This window comes from Kogia breviceps, chromosome 1 (assembly GCF_026419965.1).
Source record: "Kogia breviceps isolate mKogBre1 chromosome 1, mKogBre1 haplotype 1, whole genome shotgun sequence".
Classification (NCBI taxonomy): Eukaryota; Metazoa; Chordata; class Mammalia; order Artiodactyla; family Physeteridae; genus Kogia; species Kogia breviceps.
This window is the reverse complement of record NC_081310.1, coordinates 196,464,309-196,480,306: the sequence shown is the minus strand read 5'-3', so window position 1 is coordinate 196,480,306 and position 15,998 is coordinate 196,464,309. Positions and strand designations below refer to the sequence as shown.

General features: G+C 43.4%; 1 long non-coding RNA gene across 2 annotated transcripts; it reads left to right on the top strand.

Annotated features, from left to right (window-relative positions):
- The first annotated feature begins 2,199 nt into the window (after positions 1–2,199).
- Positions 2,200–14,963, top strand: LOC131750175 (uncharacterized). Of its 2 annotated transcripts, none has more exons than XR_010838238.1 (4): positions 2,200–2,384; positions 2,575–2,643; positions 10,875–10,965; positions 14,363–14,963. It is a non-coding gene; the product is annotated as an uncharacterized lncRNA (long non-coding RNA). The 2 variants fall into 2 exon arrangements; XR_010838236.1 differs by lacking the exon at positions 14,363–14,963 and adding an exon at positions 11,203–11,251.
- Positions 14,964–15,998: the final 1,035 nt, after the last annotated feature.

Genomic DNA, 15,998 nt, shown 5'->3' with positions numbered 1-15,998 from the left:
ATGCCACAACTACTGAAGCCTGCGCGCCTAGAGCCCGTGATCCACAACAAGAGAAGCCACCACAGTGAGAAGCCCGTGCACTGCAACGAAGAGTAGACCCCACTCACATCAACTAGAGAAAGCTCACACACAGCAGTAAAAACCCAACGCAGCCAAAAAAAAAAAAAAAGAATAAATATAAATTAATTTTTAAAAAGATAGCATCCTTTCCATAGGAACACCCCAATACCTATTGTTCATAACTAACATCTCACAGGAAGAACCAGGTCAGGAAAAGTGTTACTGAAACTGCAGGGCTGAGCATGGCACAAAAACGAATGTTAATAAAGGAAAATGTGTTGCTAGATCATTGTATCCAGAGAAATGGATTTATCACTGGGCTAAATTGCCTGGTCAAAAAAATACTTTTAATTCTAAGCACTGAACAATAAGCCATAGTTCCTAAAACACGTGAGTTCTTCCGACAGCTGTTTTACTCCAATTGTTCAGGGATTTTGCTGGAATCCAAGTGGTTTTCCAAGAGAATTGATGGTTTCCTGACCATCAATCACCTTCAGAAGGTTGTTCACCCTCTCTTGAAATCAGGAGAAGGGGTGAGTGTTAATTTGCATTCTCATAGGCTCCTAGAATTCTCTGTCCAGTAGTGTTTGATGAGGTCCAAATATTCATTTCGGTCACACGAATGACAAGGATCATATGAAATTAGAAAATTGTCTTGGTAGGAAGAGGTAAAATCATGGCACCCTACAAGCTAACACTGACATATATCTGGCATCTCAAAATTGCTGACTAGGCAGTGTTTGAGAGGAGAAAAGAAAAACACTAAAAGGAAAAACATTTTAGCTGCTTGTCCAATGATATATTTTTGCCATGCTTCGTGTTACCAAGCAGAGCCGAAGCTTGGTATCATTTTAAGGGGCGGGGGGGTGGGGAGTGTAAAGCTATAAGTGAGGCAAAAGAAATGAATTTGAAGGACAGGAAAGCACACATCCTCTTGGACCCCTGTCTCTAGGATGGAAAATGACTTTGCAGTAGCGCTTTCTGTGCAGTCAGAAGGGAACTTGTTTCCCAGCTGTTCTGCTGTATTTTCCGTATTAGTCTTTGCTCCCACGGTCTAAAAGCAAATACCGGATCTTAGAGCCTACAGTCCTGGTGGAGAACTGCACTTTCCGAGTGACTCATAGGCCACAGCAAACCACCTACTGTACCAGCTGGACATGTACCACGTCGGCTGCCCAGAGCAGCTTCTGCTTCAACTTGACCTGGCTTGCTTTGCTTTAGACTATTGCTATCACCTTCATGGGATAATAACGGTGGGGTTTAAACACGGATACTTTGATTCATTTTTCTTCAAACGGAGCTCTCAGTCACTACTAAGAGATCTTGGAAGACATATTTTCTCTTGACTTTCAACTGAGGACGCTTTGAGGCCAACGTAATTGACAATGACAATTGTTGTTGACAATTCTGATGCATGTCCCTTGGTGTGTAAATGATGCACTCCTTGAGAAATAAAGGTTGTGGTTCATTTCAGGCTTGGTTATTATTTGCTACTGCTTCATGATAAGTAGGAGATGAGCTCCCTTTATTAGCTCTTGTCCTTTGAATGGGGTGACCTCTCATGTCTTTTGTCTCCCTCTCACCTCTCCTCCGATCAAAGGCCAGTTCTTGAGATTTCTTTAGAGACAGGAAAAATGTAGTTCTTACCCTCAGAAAGCTTTCTGAGCCAGTTGTGGATATTTAACACATAAGAATCATAGAACCACAAAGGAGTACAAATAAGATGCAATTTCAGAGAAAGGAGAGATTATTTTTGCCTCTGCTTGGACCCTAATGTCCGTGCCTTTCGGCCTAGCACTTCACTTGGCTTTAGTATTGTTTCCGAAAAATTGTTCTACTGGATGATAGACACCTTGAGTTGGAGGCTACGTTATTTTCATCGTTCTATCTCCTCTCTGTTCTAGTACATTCAGCAGCTCCCCCTCCCCCGCCCCCACCTCCCCACCAATCCTTCCACGGGACCCAGCTCTGTACACATAACAGGGCTTGGTAAGCACTTGCTGACGTAATTGAATCAGGGAAGGCTTTTTTGAGAAGGTGGAGCTTAGGTTCTGCTTTAGACAGAGAGGGGTCATTGGATGGTGATGGACTGCCCATACATGAATCATTTGTCCTGGGCCTTGAGAAGAATTTGAAGTCAGAACAGAGTGGAGACACATGCTTGGTGGAATGATCACAGCAGGACTGAGGGTTAGTTTGACAAAATAAGGGGTCAGGGAGGAGGCCGGCCAAGATGTTTTGGAGCATAATTGTGTTATTAGGGTGGCTCATAAAATAAGAGAGCTTCCAGAGGCGCTGTGATCGGGATGCGGGCCACATTCGAGGTATTTGTTTTTTACCCTATTTCACGCCCAGGACACTGTCTTCTTTTTCAATTGTTCCTTAGCACTTTTTTATATTCTTGGCGGTGTCGAGGGGTGGGTGAGGTCTGTTAATATGATTTCATCATTCCTTTCTTTGTATGTTTATGTTTAATTTATTCATCAGTCTGTTTTGGAATTGGCTTGTTTTCAGGAAGGAGGTTGAATGCATTTTGAAAAACTGTTTGAAAATTGGATTGACACCTGAAACTAATACAACGTGGTAAGTCAACTATACTTCAGTTAAAAACAAACAAACAAACAACAACCACAAGAAAATTGGATTGAGAAAATTAATGTTTCTTTTTTTTTTTTTCCTGGGAAGAATCCTGGCTGGTTTTGTAAAAACGCCACGGATGAAAAAAAGATATTCTTTAAAATCAGAAAGATATCTAGCTTGGGGCAACTGCTTGAGATGGGAAAAGCAGGAAAAAGTAGCAGGTTTGAGGAAATGAGTTTCCTTGTTGACGGTGCTTTTAGGACACTTAGGAAGTGATAGAAAGAGCCAGCTGAAGTCAGGGCTTGATTTCAAGAGAATTCGGAGCTGGAAAGAGATCCAGCAGACAAAGGTAGTGGTTAGAAGTTGGAGATGGTGTCAGGAGAGCATGTGGAATGGGGTCCTTAACTGGGATCCACAGTGATTCAGTGATTAGGATTCAAGTCTCTATAACCAGCAGAAATTATAAGCAATGTTTTCTATAAGTTTCCACGTGGCGTGCTGGGTGGAGTGTGTCCATAACTTTGATCAGAGTCTGAGAGGTATCCAAAGGTTAATGAATCAGTGGTGTAGAATGGGAATAGATAAGAGCAAAAAGGTCAGGCTCTGATGGGAAATCAGCATTTAAGGAGGAAGCAGAGAGGAGACAGGGAAAGAGTCCATAGAGATAAGGAGGGCAGAAATCTATCTCGGAAGTCAGGAGGACGTGGAGAGCCTGGTGTCTTGAAGGCAGGGAAGAGGGACCATTAGGAAGTCATGGTGTGACTGGAAGGGGTGTTGTGAAGAGCAGAGAATGGGAATCAGGAGCAGGGACTGTAAGTCCGGACTTCTCTTTCTGGAAGGTTGACATTTGACAAAAGTGAATATTTACTGAGTTCCTGAGAAGGGCCGGGACCTGTATCATTCAGTGCAGACACGAATGTGAGTAAGGTCACATAAGCTTTGTGCTTGTGGATCTTAGGGTCTCGTGGGAGAGAGACACTGATCAAATAGTGACCCAAAGTAAGTGAACGTCACAAACTGAGTCAGGCTTTGGCGGGAGGAAACACGGTGCCCCGCACGGAACATGACCTCATCTGGGGTCAAAGAAGGGTCCTGAGGAGGTTTGAGCTCAGACCTGAAGGATGAATAGGAGTAAAATAGTTGGGGGTAGGGGCGCGGAGCAGAATATCCCGGGCAACGTGGAAAGAGGGTGGAAAGAGCCCAGGGGTGTGACCGGAGTCCCTGCTGGGTCTTTTAAATGATAGGGAGGCTCTGAGTCAGAACAATCAGGAGACTGCTGATGTGTGGAGGGTGGAATGCAATCAGTTTTTCATTTTGAAATCAAGAGTCCAGGTGAGAGCTAATGATAGCTTGGACCAGCATCCTGGCAATGAAGGTAAAGAGAAGCAGGTGAATTCAACAACTAGGTTGGAGCTGAAATTAGTGCCAGGAGATAGAACACAGTGATCTGGGCACAATCTGCAAAAAGTAAAGTTTTCTTTCTTCAGGGGCTGAGTGTTGGAGCTTAATTGTAGGCGAGGGAAAGAGCCGTGGAGGGAGAACTTGAAGAAATTAAAACCAGCAGGGGGGCTTTCCTGGTGGCGCAGTGGTTGAGAGTCCGCCTGCCGAGCCAGGGGACGCGGGTTCGTGCCCCGGTCCGGGAAGATCCCACGTGCCGCGGAGCGGCTGGGCCCGTGAGCCACAACTACTGAGCCTGCGCGTCTGAAGCCTCTGCTCCGCAACGGGAGAGGCCACAACAGTGAGAGGCCCGCGTACCACAAAAAAAAAAAAACCTACAAAACCCCAGCAGGGGATATATGGCAACTAGAATCAGAAACACAGATCCCTGTAAGGCGAGGATAATGTATAGGTACGTTTAGAGTTAGAAAGGAGCCAAGATGAGCCTTGAAGTCTTGATCCACAAAGAGGGGCTCTGATGCATTAGGGGTGAGGCTGTAGCCACCGAAACAGTAGGGCAGCGTCAGCTCTGGAGGAAGAACAGCATAAGCTCCGAGACGGCTCCTGGAAGGGACACGGTCGTCCTCCGTGCGTGGGCACGAACATTGCCTCCTTGTCCCTCGCATGAAAGTCCATGATTGTTATTTGCTTGTTTTAATTGTAGTTTTTGACTGATTTGGCTGCGCGGGGTCTTAGCTGCATGCGGGATCTTTTTAGTTGTGGCGTGCGGGATCTGACCAGGGATCGAACCCCGGTCCCCTGCATCGGGAGCGTGGAGTCTTAGCCGCTGGACCACCAGGGAAGTCCCCGCAAAGTCCACGTTTAAGTCTTACAACTGGAAACAGAGGCAGGGAGTTTTAACAGTCCAAATGTCAAGTTGATATATCGAGCTCTGTTAAGCAATCTTCTTTCTCCTGAATCCACGAGGCGGTTTGCTCTACCAGTGGGAGCGGGGCTGGCTGGGGGGACAGCAGAGTGAGGAAGGGAGTGATGTACTCAGAGACTTGCTTTACCACTGGGGGAGAACTGGGTCATTTTCTTACAGACGACGTACCTACACAAGCCTGTATTACAGGTGGCATGTTAATTTGCTTTTAGTCCTCACAGTGTGGTCCAGCTTTAGGAACACCACTGACTCCAATGCATCTTTAAAAACAGAATCATTTTTTAAAGTTTAATAAGAAAAACACAATGAGAAATTGCGTGTCAGATCTATCAAACCAAATGTGCTTTTTAAAAACGTTTTTTATTCTATATTGGAGTACAGTTGATTTGCAGCGTTGTGTTAGTTTCAGGTGTACAGCAGAGTGATTTAGTTATAAATATATCTGTTCTTTATCAGATTCCTTTCCCATATAGGTAATTATAGAGTACTGAGTAGAGTTCTATACTCAGTGGGTGTGCTATACAGTAGGTCTTTGTTGGTTATCTGTTTTATATATAGTGGTGTCAATAGGTCAATCCCAACAAATGTGCTTATTTAATGTCCTAATTCAGAAAAAGAATTAGTGTTCACTGGCCTTTGAAAAAAATGATCTGAAGGGATTAATGTTCATCTCCCCTCCTTTTTTTTTTTTTTTTTTGTGATACGCAGGCCTCTCACTGTTGTGGCCTCTCCCATTGCGGGGCGCAGGCTCCGGACGCACAGGCTCAGCGGCCATGGCTCACAGGCCCAGCCGCTCTGCGGCATGTGGGATCTTCCCAGACCGGGGCACGAACCCGTGTCCCCTGCATCGGCAGGCGGATTCTCAACCACTGCGCCACCAGGGAAGCCCTCCCCTCCTTTTTTTAAAAGAAGTATATCTATGGAATACCCATGAGCATGGAGTTTGCTTTGATTGCTTTTTTAACACATCAGATTCTTTTTTTTTTTTTTTTTTTTTTTTTTTTTGCGGCGCGGGCCTCTCACTGTTGTGGCCTCTCCAGTTGCGGAGCACAGGCTCCGGACGCGCAGGCTCAGCGGCCACGGCTCACGGGCCCAGCCGCTCCGCGGCATGTGGGATCCTCCCGGACCGGGGCACGAACCCGTGTCCCCTGCATCGGCAGGCGGACTCCCAACCACTGTGTCACCAGGGAAGCCCAACACATCAGATTCTTATTGCAGAATCTCTGAGTGAATCTGCGTATCTGTGATGTCTCCTATTCTTTTCCAGGTTTGAGTAAAGCTTTGTCACAAAATGACTTTTCTCTATAAATGCATGTGGTTTGCAGATCAGAGGGAGGTGTGTGGTCGGAGCGCACCGTGTTGATTTAGAAATGAAATAGCGGCAGCACTGGCCCTACTTGGCAATTTTGAAAGAAATGCAGCTGGAATCATTTTCGATTCAACCCTTGGCAAACCTTCAGTGCGTATGAGAAAAAAAAACAAGCAAGCAAGCAAGCTATGGAGGAGGTTCAAAGGCTATGCTCAGTGGTCATTACCCTATCTCCTAGAATTGCCAATAAACGACAGGTCAGTGCTGTGTCCTGCTGAGGTCCAGTTAGCACTCGGGGAAGAAATTATTATTATTATTATTATTATTATTATTATTATTATTATTGTGTGTGTGTGTGTGGTATGCGGGCCTCTCACTGCTGTGGCCTCTCCGGTTGCGGAGCACAGGCTCCGGACGCGCAGGCTCAGCCGCCATGGCTCACGGGCCCAGCCGCTCTGTGGCATGTGGGATCCTCCCGGACCGGGGCACGAACCCGTGTCCCCTGCATCGGCAGGCGGACTCTCAAGCACTGCGCCACCAGGGAAGCCCAGAAATTATTATTATTAAATGAGTTAATACAAATAACTTCTGAGCATAGGGCCTGGTACATTGTATTTAATGAATATTTGGTATTATTGTATTTAAAAATTTTTAGTTAGAACTGTTAACTTCCTCGGATTCCATTGGAAACACTAAATATTCCTTTCACATATGAAATCATGTGTAAGAAAGATTCCTATGTGTGCTGGAAAAGGACGAGGAGGGTTTAGGGAAATTGTCACCAACACTGGAGCTCAAAGGGTTATCATCATGGACCACATTTCCTTCTCTACACATGTGGTCTGCTGGTTCTAGACTGAGACATCCAAGTTTTATACTATGCACGTTCAAAGACAACCATTCGTCACTGGGAAAGTGTCTTTTACTTCCATCCTGCTTCGAAACGGATTTGTGTATTACAAAGTTTTCAAGCGATCACAATTAACTTGTAGAACCAGATACGTTTACCAGCCGATGAAGTCTCCACCTTCTGGGTCTGATTCCTTTCTGAGTTCCCAGGAAGAAGAGGTTTTGGAATTATCCTCGTAGGGCTGAATTGGACCTTTAGCGTTTCCTGTTCTATACTGGGAACCAGAAGCTTTCTGAATTATCTCACAGGACGTTTCCTGATCTGTGAATCTTTAGAGTATGAAGATCATGTTTTTCCCTTCACCATCGCTTGATTCTCGGTCTCCAAGGAACACGTGTGTATTTCATTACAACTCCACTGTTTCCCGCATTCAGTGATAAATATGTGGGTTACAGTCATACAGAACCCCAAAGGTTACCCATGCAGATTAATTGCTTGTTACATCATTTTACTGTGGGGCTGATTCACTGAACCAGTTTATTTAACAATTAAATAACATTAAACAAGGCAACTGTACCAACTTCCACCAGCCCTGGCTTAGCTGACTCTACCACCTTCCCCGTCTTCTAATCAGTAGCTTGATAGGGTTGATCTGTGCTCACATGGATAGGCCTTGACTAGGAGATAGAGCATATGAGATTCTTAATGAGACCGTGTCTCTACTAAGGGACATCTAGAACAAGAGGAGTCTACGAACCTAAAAATGTAGGCAAGGCTCTCTTGTTAATAAGTCCATTTTTACTTTTAAGGTTTTGGGTGTTTTTCTCTTGCTCTTGTTTACTTGATCCTTTGTTGTTGAGATTACATCGTTTGATTCCTAACTGCAGAAGGTGGGTCTCCTGCCCTGTGCCATCCTGATCAGCAAAAGTCATCTTATTTCACTTTACTCGGGTCAAATTACTGACTACCAAGCTCTTCATGTTCAGTTAGGAACAGATACATTTAAACTTAAATCAAAGTTAAATTTAGTTTATTAAAAATCGGATGTTTCCAACATTTTACTTTTACGAGTTTCAAATATACAGAAAAGTTGAGAAAACTGTACAGTGATCACCCCCATGCCCATCACTTAGAGTCTACAGTTAGCATTTTCGTATATTTATTTGTCATATAACCATCTATTCATTCATCAAGCCATCTTTTTCTTTTTTTACTTTTTATTCTGAAATAATGTTAGACTTAATAAACATTACAAAAATAATACAGTTCCCAAATACCCTTCACCAGCTTGCCCTAGTGTTAGAATCTTGCAAAACCATAATACAAGGATCAAAGCCTTGAAAATTATGAAAATTAACATAACACTATTTATTCATGAATCTACAAGATCTTATTTGAATGTCATCAACTTTCCCACTGATGTCCTTTTTCTGGTGCAAAGTCCAGCCAGCAGCCCACACTGCATTTAGTTGCTGTGTCTCCTTGGCCTCCCCCGATTATGATAGTTCCTCAGTTTTTGTCTTGAATAACCTTGACTCTTTTGAAGCGCACTGGCCATTTACTTTGTTAAACATCCCTCGGTTTGGTTGCGTCTGAAGTTTTCTCATGGTTAGACGGAGACTGTGCACTTTTTACAAGAATGTGATGATACAGGAGTGATGATACCTTTCTCGGCTCATTGTATTTGGTGGGAGGGTACGTCATGGCACATTCTCTAATGATTGATTACTGATGCTATCTTTTATCACTTGGTAAGAGGCTGTCTGCCAGGTCTCTCCACTGTAAAGTTACTATTTTTCACTTTGTAAATAATAAGTATTTTGGAGGAGCTACTTTGAGACCATGCAAATATCCTGCCTCTCCTTAAATGTTCACCTACTCGTTGCATTGCAGGACTTTGCCTGCAGCAGTTATTCTGTAGTTCTCAAGTGGCAATTTTCTATGTCCTTCATCATTTGCTGGAGTTTTAAAAAAATATTTATTTACTTGGCCGCGCCAGGTCTTAGCTGCAGCATGTGGGATCTTCGTTGCGGCATGCAGGCTCTTAGTTGAGGCACGCGTGCAGGATCTAGTTCCCCAATTGAACCCGGGCCCCCTGCATTGGGAGAGTGGAGTCTTACCCACTGGACCACCAGGGAAATCCCATTTGCTGGAACTGAACTGTGAGGAAGAGATGGCCCTTCTTCCCCACTTATTTATTTATTCAATTTTTACTTATATCAGGATGGAGTCAGGGATATTTATTTTATTCTTTGGGTTCTAATCCAGTATTATAATTATTTATTTTGTGGCTCAAGTTGTCTCCGTTTGATCATTGGCTGCTCCTTTTGGATTAACTCCTTTTAACATGACCCGGCATTTGGGGGAGCATTTTCTGACTTTCTGGCACTGCAAGATGTTGCAAGCTCACTTTGTATTTTCCCTCCTTTTTCTAAGGAGCTTTGGCTTCTTTCATGGGAGAATGGTGTTTAGAAAGCAAGATCTGGGGGGCTTCCCTAGTGGCGCAGTGGTTGAGAATCCGCCTGCCGATGCAGGGGACGCGGGTTCGTGCCCCGGTCCGGGAGGATCCCACGTGCCGCGGAGCAGCTAGGCCCGTGAGTCGTGGCCACTGAGCCTGCGCGTCCGGAGCCTGTGCTCCGCAACGGGAGAGGCCGCAACAGTGAGAGGCCCACGTACCACCAAAAAAAAAATAAAAAATAAAAATTAAAAAAAAGAAAGCAAGATCTGGGCACTAAGTGTGCTTACTGTTATGGGGGTGTCATTGCCTTCAGGCCGTCTCAGCAGATGCAGCTAGGACATCTATGTAGATTAACACCTATACATATCTACAAGTGCATCTACATTTCTGTATTTATCCATCTCTGTGAGTATACATGTGCATATATTCATTCATTTATATATACATGTGCATATATTCATATATTCATTCATATATTCATTTATATTCATTCATATATATATTCATATATATATTCATATATTCATATATATTCATATTCATTCATTCATTTATACATGTGCATATATTCATATTCATGAATTCATACTGATGCCTTTAGTCCAATTCAGCACCATAGGTTCATTCTGGACTTCCTCTGTATTAGTAATTTCTCTCTCCAGCAGTGAAAAAATTGGTTCTCCTTAACTGCAATATATTTACTTATTCATTCAGTCCTAGCATACACATAAAGTAGTTTTGGAATTGCTAATCCATACCTCCATGAGAAACACATTTACTAACCCACGTACCATATCTGTATACACTTCTCTTTGTCTTTAGCATTCTAGCTTATAGACCAAATACTCTTTCTCAAAGTTCCTGAGTTTAGTTCTTTTCTTCACCACCCTCTGCAGTGTGATTGTGTTATTCATTTCGAGTATGATTAGGCTCACTTGTTACTGTTTGTATTCCATTTGGGGTTTCCTCCACATCTTGATTGATTTTATTTTATTTTTTACTTTTTATTTATTTTTTTTTTTGCGGTACGTGGGCCTGTCACTGTCGTGGCCTCTCCCGCTGCGGAGCACAGGCTCCGGACGTGCAGGCTCAGCGGCCACGGCTCACGGGCCCAGCCGCTCCGCGGCATGTGGGATCTTCCCGGACCGGGGCACGAACCCGCGTCCCCTGCATTGGCAGGTGGATTCTCAACCACTGCGCCACCAGGGAAGCCCAATTTTTTACTTTTTAAAATATTTACTTGTCGGGCTTCCGGTCCGATTGATTTTAAATATTTATATTTATTATTTGGCAGGGGCAATAATGGGAAACTTTGCTGTGATTCTAAAGTCAGAGCTGCGTAGAAATACACGCTCTTTCCACTGAATTCCATCTACGCCCTGCAGGTAACCAGTCTCATTTGTTTCTGATTTATCCTTCCTATGTTTATTTTACAGAAATGAGCAAATCCATGAACGTTTCCACATATCCTTTCCTTTCGCACATGAATCTTACTTTTTGAGGTACTTCACAATAACTTGCAGCCATCAGTATACCTCGCCCCTGAACTCTTCAGCATGTCCATCATTAACTAGAGTTCAATTTTCATGTATGGTTACATTTCTCTCTTTATTTCTTTTAAGGTAAAATTCACATGCAATAAAATGCACGAATCTTAAGTGTACCACTGGGTAAGTTTTGACAGATGTATGTTATGCACTTGTTAATGCAGACCCCTAACAAAATGTACCAGTTTGTTATGGTAAATGTACATTTACCATAACCTCATAATGTTCCCTCAGATGCCTACCCGTTACCTCCTGCTCCGGCCTCTGACACAACTGGTATTCTCACGTTTTTCCACCGTTGGTTGGTTTGGCCTGTTCTGGAACTCCGTATAAATGGAACCATATCATTGTATTCTTTTGTGTAAAGCCTCTTTCACGCAGCCCAATGTTTTTGAAATACGTCCATGTTGCAGTATTTATTGCTGTTACTGCTGGTAGAGTTCCACTGTTTAAATATACCACAGTTTATTGGTAACCAAGTTTTGAAATGCAGGGATAAAAAGTGAAGGTTTCCTGTGTATGTGAAGTTAGCCTTTTTTTCATCTGGTTCTTCATGTTCTTCTGGTGTTACAGGGGCCATGCTCCATGCATTTTAAATTATTTTAAATAATTTAGCTCTATACATACGGCCTTTTGCCTAAATGCATGGTGTTTTTCTTTCAAAAAGCTCAGTGTTAAAAGATGATTAGACTCTCTCTGTATAGGCAGATAAATATCTCTTATGATATTTAATGTTGAAAAATTCATCCAACAAAAATCTGGTTCAGGGGCTTCCCCGGTGGCTCAGTGGTTGAGAGTCTGCCTGCTAATGCAGGGGACACGGGTTCGAGCCCTGGTCTGGGAGGATCCCACCTGCCGCGGAGCAACTGGGCCCGTGAGCCACAACTCTGAGCCTGCGCGCCTGGAGCCTGTGCTCCGCAACAAGAGAGGCCGCGATAGTGAGAGGCCCGCGCACCGCGATGAAGAGTGACTCCCGCTTGCCACAACTAGAGAAAGCCCTCGCACAGAAACGAAGACCCAACACAGCAAAAATAATAAATAAATAAATTCATAAACCCCTACCCCCAACAACAACAACAATAAAAATCTGGTTCAGTAATTATTTCCTGAACATGTATCATAGGCAAGTTACTGTGTTGAGCATTTGGGAATACAGGCATAAAGCAGACAGAGGGTTGCCTGGTGGATATTTTAGGGCACTCAAGATACATGCAGATGCCATCAGAGAGAACCTTCCTTGAAGACTCGCAATCATCCACTCGTTGGTTTCCTCCAAATCTCATGAGACATGCAGGAATCGTCAAAACCAGTAGTTCTGACGGTAATACCGTGCGTTGGTTTTTGTAGCTGTGGTGCAAGCTCTGGGTTGTGGACTGGGATCAGCGGGAACAGGGAACAAGTGAGACCAAAATGAAACCCAACATAGGGCCCAGAACGCTATGGCCAAGAGGAAGACGGCGCTGGGAAGCTTTAGTCCCCTGGCACCAACTCTCAGCTCTGGAGGCAGCTGCCAAGATGCGATGGGAGCAGAGTCAGGGCTGAACCGGCAAAGCAGTTGCTTTCATGGGGTGGAGGGGGGCACACACAGTCAGTATCCGTATAAGGCGACAGGCCCCTTCACCTCTGATACGTGCACAAAATAAGGTAAAAGGGTGGCTAAATAATTTGCTTAGGGACACACCATGGAAGGCAGCCAGTGGATGCTGAATTTAGTCGGATAGGTGTGTCCATTTATTTTTGTTTTCATTTCCATTTCTCTAGGACGTGGGTCACAAAAGATCTTGCTGCGATTTATGTCAGAGTGCTCTGCCTATGTTTTCCTCTGAGTTTTATAGTGTCCGGACTTACATTTAGGTCTTTAATCCATTTTGAGTTTATTTTTGTGTATGGTGTTAGGGAGCGTTCTAATTTCATTCTTTTACATGTAGCTGTCCAGTTTTCCCAGCTACGTGTGTCCATTTAAACCTCTCTCCCTCTCTCTTTCTCTTAAAAATCTTTTTGAGTAACCCGTAAGAAACTTTTTGGTAGAGTACAGTAACTTCTAAACTTGGAAATGGTACATTTTTTAAAATAAAAAAATATAAACTGAAATGGAAATGACTTTCTTCCAAAACACTTTAAAGAAACATATTATCATGTGGATTCTCATTTTGAATGAATCAGAGTGCAGTAAATCTCCAAATATCCACTTAGCTGTCTGCTGTGGTTTCCTAAACAGGAAAATGACTTCAGCAGGATGGTCTTTTCCCCTGGATCCACAGCAGGCAGCTTTCTGTGCTGCTCTGAAAACATTTTGATTCTTCCCCAAGTACCATGTTTCTTGGAATTATTCACCGGAAACTAATAGCATTCCGAGTTTTAAAGTCATTCCAACCACAAGTGACTTAGTAATAGTGCTTAACAGTAGTATAAAAAGGGATCGAGCACAGTTTATGACAGCCTTAGTCACATTTGCACGTAGTAACCCCCACGCAGAGATGTGTGTTTCTGTTCCACTGTGCTCACTGGACGGATGTACTGGGTCGTGACAACACCCAAGATAAATCAGTACAATGTGTTGGATGGTGTTAAGTGCTAGGGGAAAAAAAAAATAGGCAAGGACAGGATCTTAAGCATGCTGGGCTGGAGGCAGGAAGGCAGTTGAAATGATATATGGAGTGGTCACGGAAGGCATCATGGAGGTGGTGACATTTGAGTCAAGACCTCGGTAGTAAGTGAGTCATATGGGCATGTGGGGAAGAACATTCCAGGCAAAGGGAAGAGTACGTACAAAGACCCTGGGGCAGGTGTGTGCCTGAGGGACACAAGGGCACAGCTAGAATGTAGTGACCAATGGGGAGAGTAATTGGGGTTGAGGATAGAGATGGAACAGGGGCCACATCATAAAAAGCCTCCGGGTAAAGACTTCGGCTTTCACTCTTAATGATGGAGGATGCCACTGGAGGGTTTTGAGCTGAGAAGTGACATGATCTGAATTGTGTCTTAGCCCCCGAAGCAGAGACAGCAGTTAAGAGGCTCTATTGAACCAGAGAAAGAAGACCAGAAATTCTCCTGAAGAAGGGAAAAACTGTTCCCAATGTTTAGAGACAGGTCGGGTCTCCCCAAAGAAGAAAAAATAATGCACCGTAATTGTTCAGATAACTGAGCATTTGGGGATTAAATGTGTGATGTTATTTTTAGAAGATAGCATTTAAATAAACAATGCCCTCCTCTTGGTTTTTATTGTATCTTTCAGAGCACGCCATGGGGAAAGATAAGAGAGCATCGCCTTCCAAGTACAGCACTGAATTAGAAGACCTTGTTTCCACTTTTGGTCTTATTTTGACCTTGTAATATCCTAGGGCTGATGACATAACCTTTCTGAGCTTTAGTTTCCTCAGTGGAGACAGCATTATTAATTACTTTATGGAATTACTATGTCAGTTAGTAACACGTTAATAATCTGATGGTCATAAAGTAACTCTGAGTGTCTTTGAAATCCACATGACATAGAACTGTGGTGGGGACGGACCCATTAGTGTCGCTATTATAAGAAACACATGGCATTTTAGGGTGAAAAATGTTCACGGACAGGAAAAACCACGGGCGGTCGGGAGGAGACTGGTGTGAATTTGGAAAGAGGTGGGTGGTGAAAGAAGGATGACATTTAATTTCAGGACATTCCAGTGTATACGACCAGGGATTTTGTAATGCTACTTATAAAGGGAAGGACATTTTAGGAGAATGAAGGAAAAAGAGAGAGTGTGTGTACTTCAGTACATCACCACCTGGTGCCAGAATATGGCTCTCAGTACATCTGACACCTTCTTCCTTATTAATACTCTGTTCTTATATCTGACTAGGATAACTTGTATTTTTTAAATTTTAAATTAAATCTGTATTTTATATTGGAGTCTAGTTGATTTACAATGTTGTGTTAGTTTCAGGTGTACAGCAGGGCGATTCATTTATACATATACACATATCCATTCTTTTTCAGATTCTTTTCTCATATAGGTTATTACAGAATATTGAGTAGAGTTCCCTGTGCTGTACAGTAGGTCCTTGTTGATCATCTATTTTATATATAGCAGTGTGTATATGTTAATTCCAGACTCTTAATTTATCCCTCCCACCCCACTTTCCCCTTTGGTAACTGTAAGTTTGTTTTCGAAGTCTGTGAGTCAGTTTCTGTTTTGTAAATAAGTTCATTTGTATCATTTTTTTAGATTCCACATATAAGTGACATCATATGATATTTGTCCTTCTCTGTATGACTTACTTCACTCAGTATGACAATCTCTAGGTCCATCCATGTTGCTGAAAATGGCATTATTTTATTCTTTTTTTTGCTGTACGCGGGCCTCTCACTGTTGTGGCCTCTCCCGTTGCGGAGCACAGGCTCCGGATGCCCAGGCTCAGCGGCCACGGCTCACGGGCCCAGCCGCTGCGCGGCACGTGGGATCCTCCCGGACCGGGGCACGAACCCGCGTCGCCTGCATTAGCAGGCGGACTCTCAACCACTGCGCCACCAGGGAAGCCCTATTTTATTCTTTTTTATGGCTGAGTACTATTCCGTTGTATATAGGTACCACATCTTCTTTATCCATTCATCTGTCGATGAAAACATTTAGGTTGCTGCCGTGTCCTGGCTGTTGTAAATAGTCCTGCAATGAACACTGGAGTGCTCGTATCTTTTCAAATTATGGTTTTCTACAGGTAGATGCCCAGGAGTGGGTTTGCTGGATCATATGGTAGTTCGATTTTTAGTTTTTTAAGGAACCTCTATACTGTTCAGATAACTTGTATTTTTGAGCAGCATGTTCAAAACACTGGCAAGGTTGACCTCTAACACGTATGCCACGGATAATTGTAGGCATATTGAAATGTGT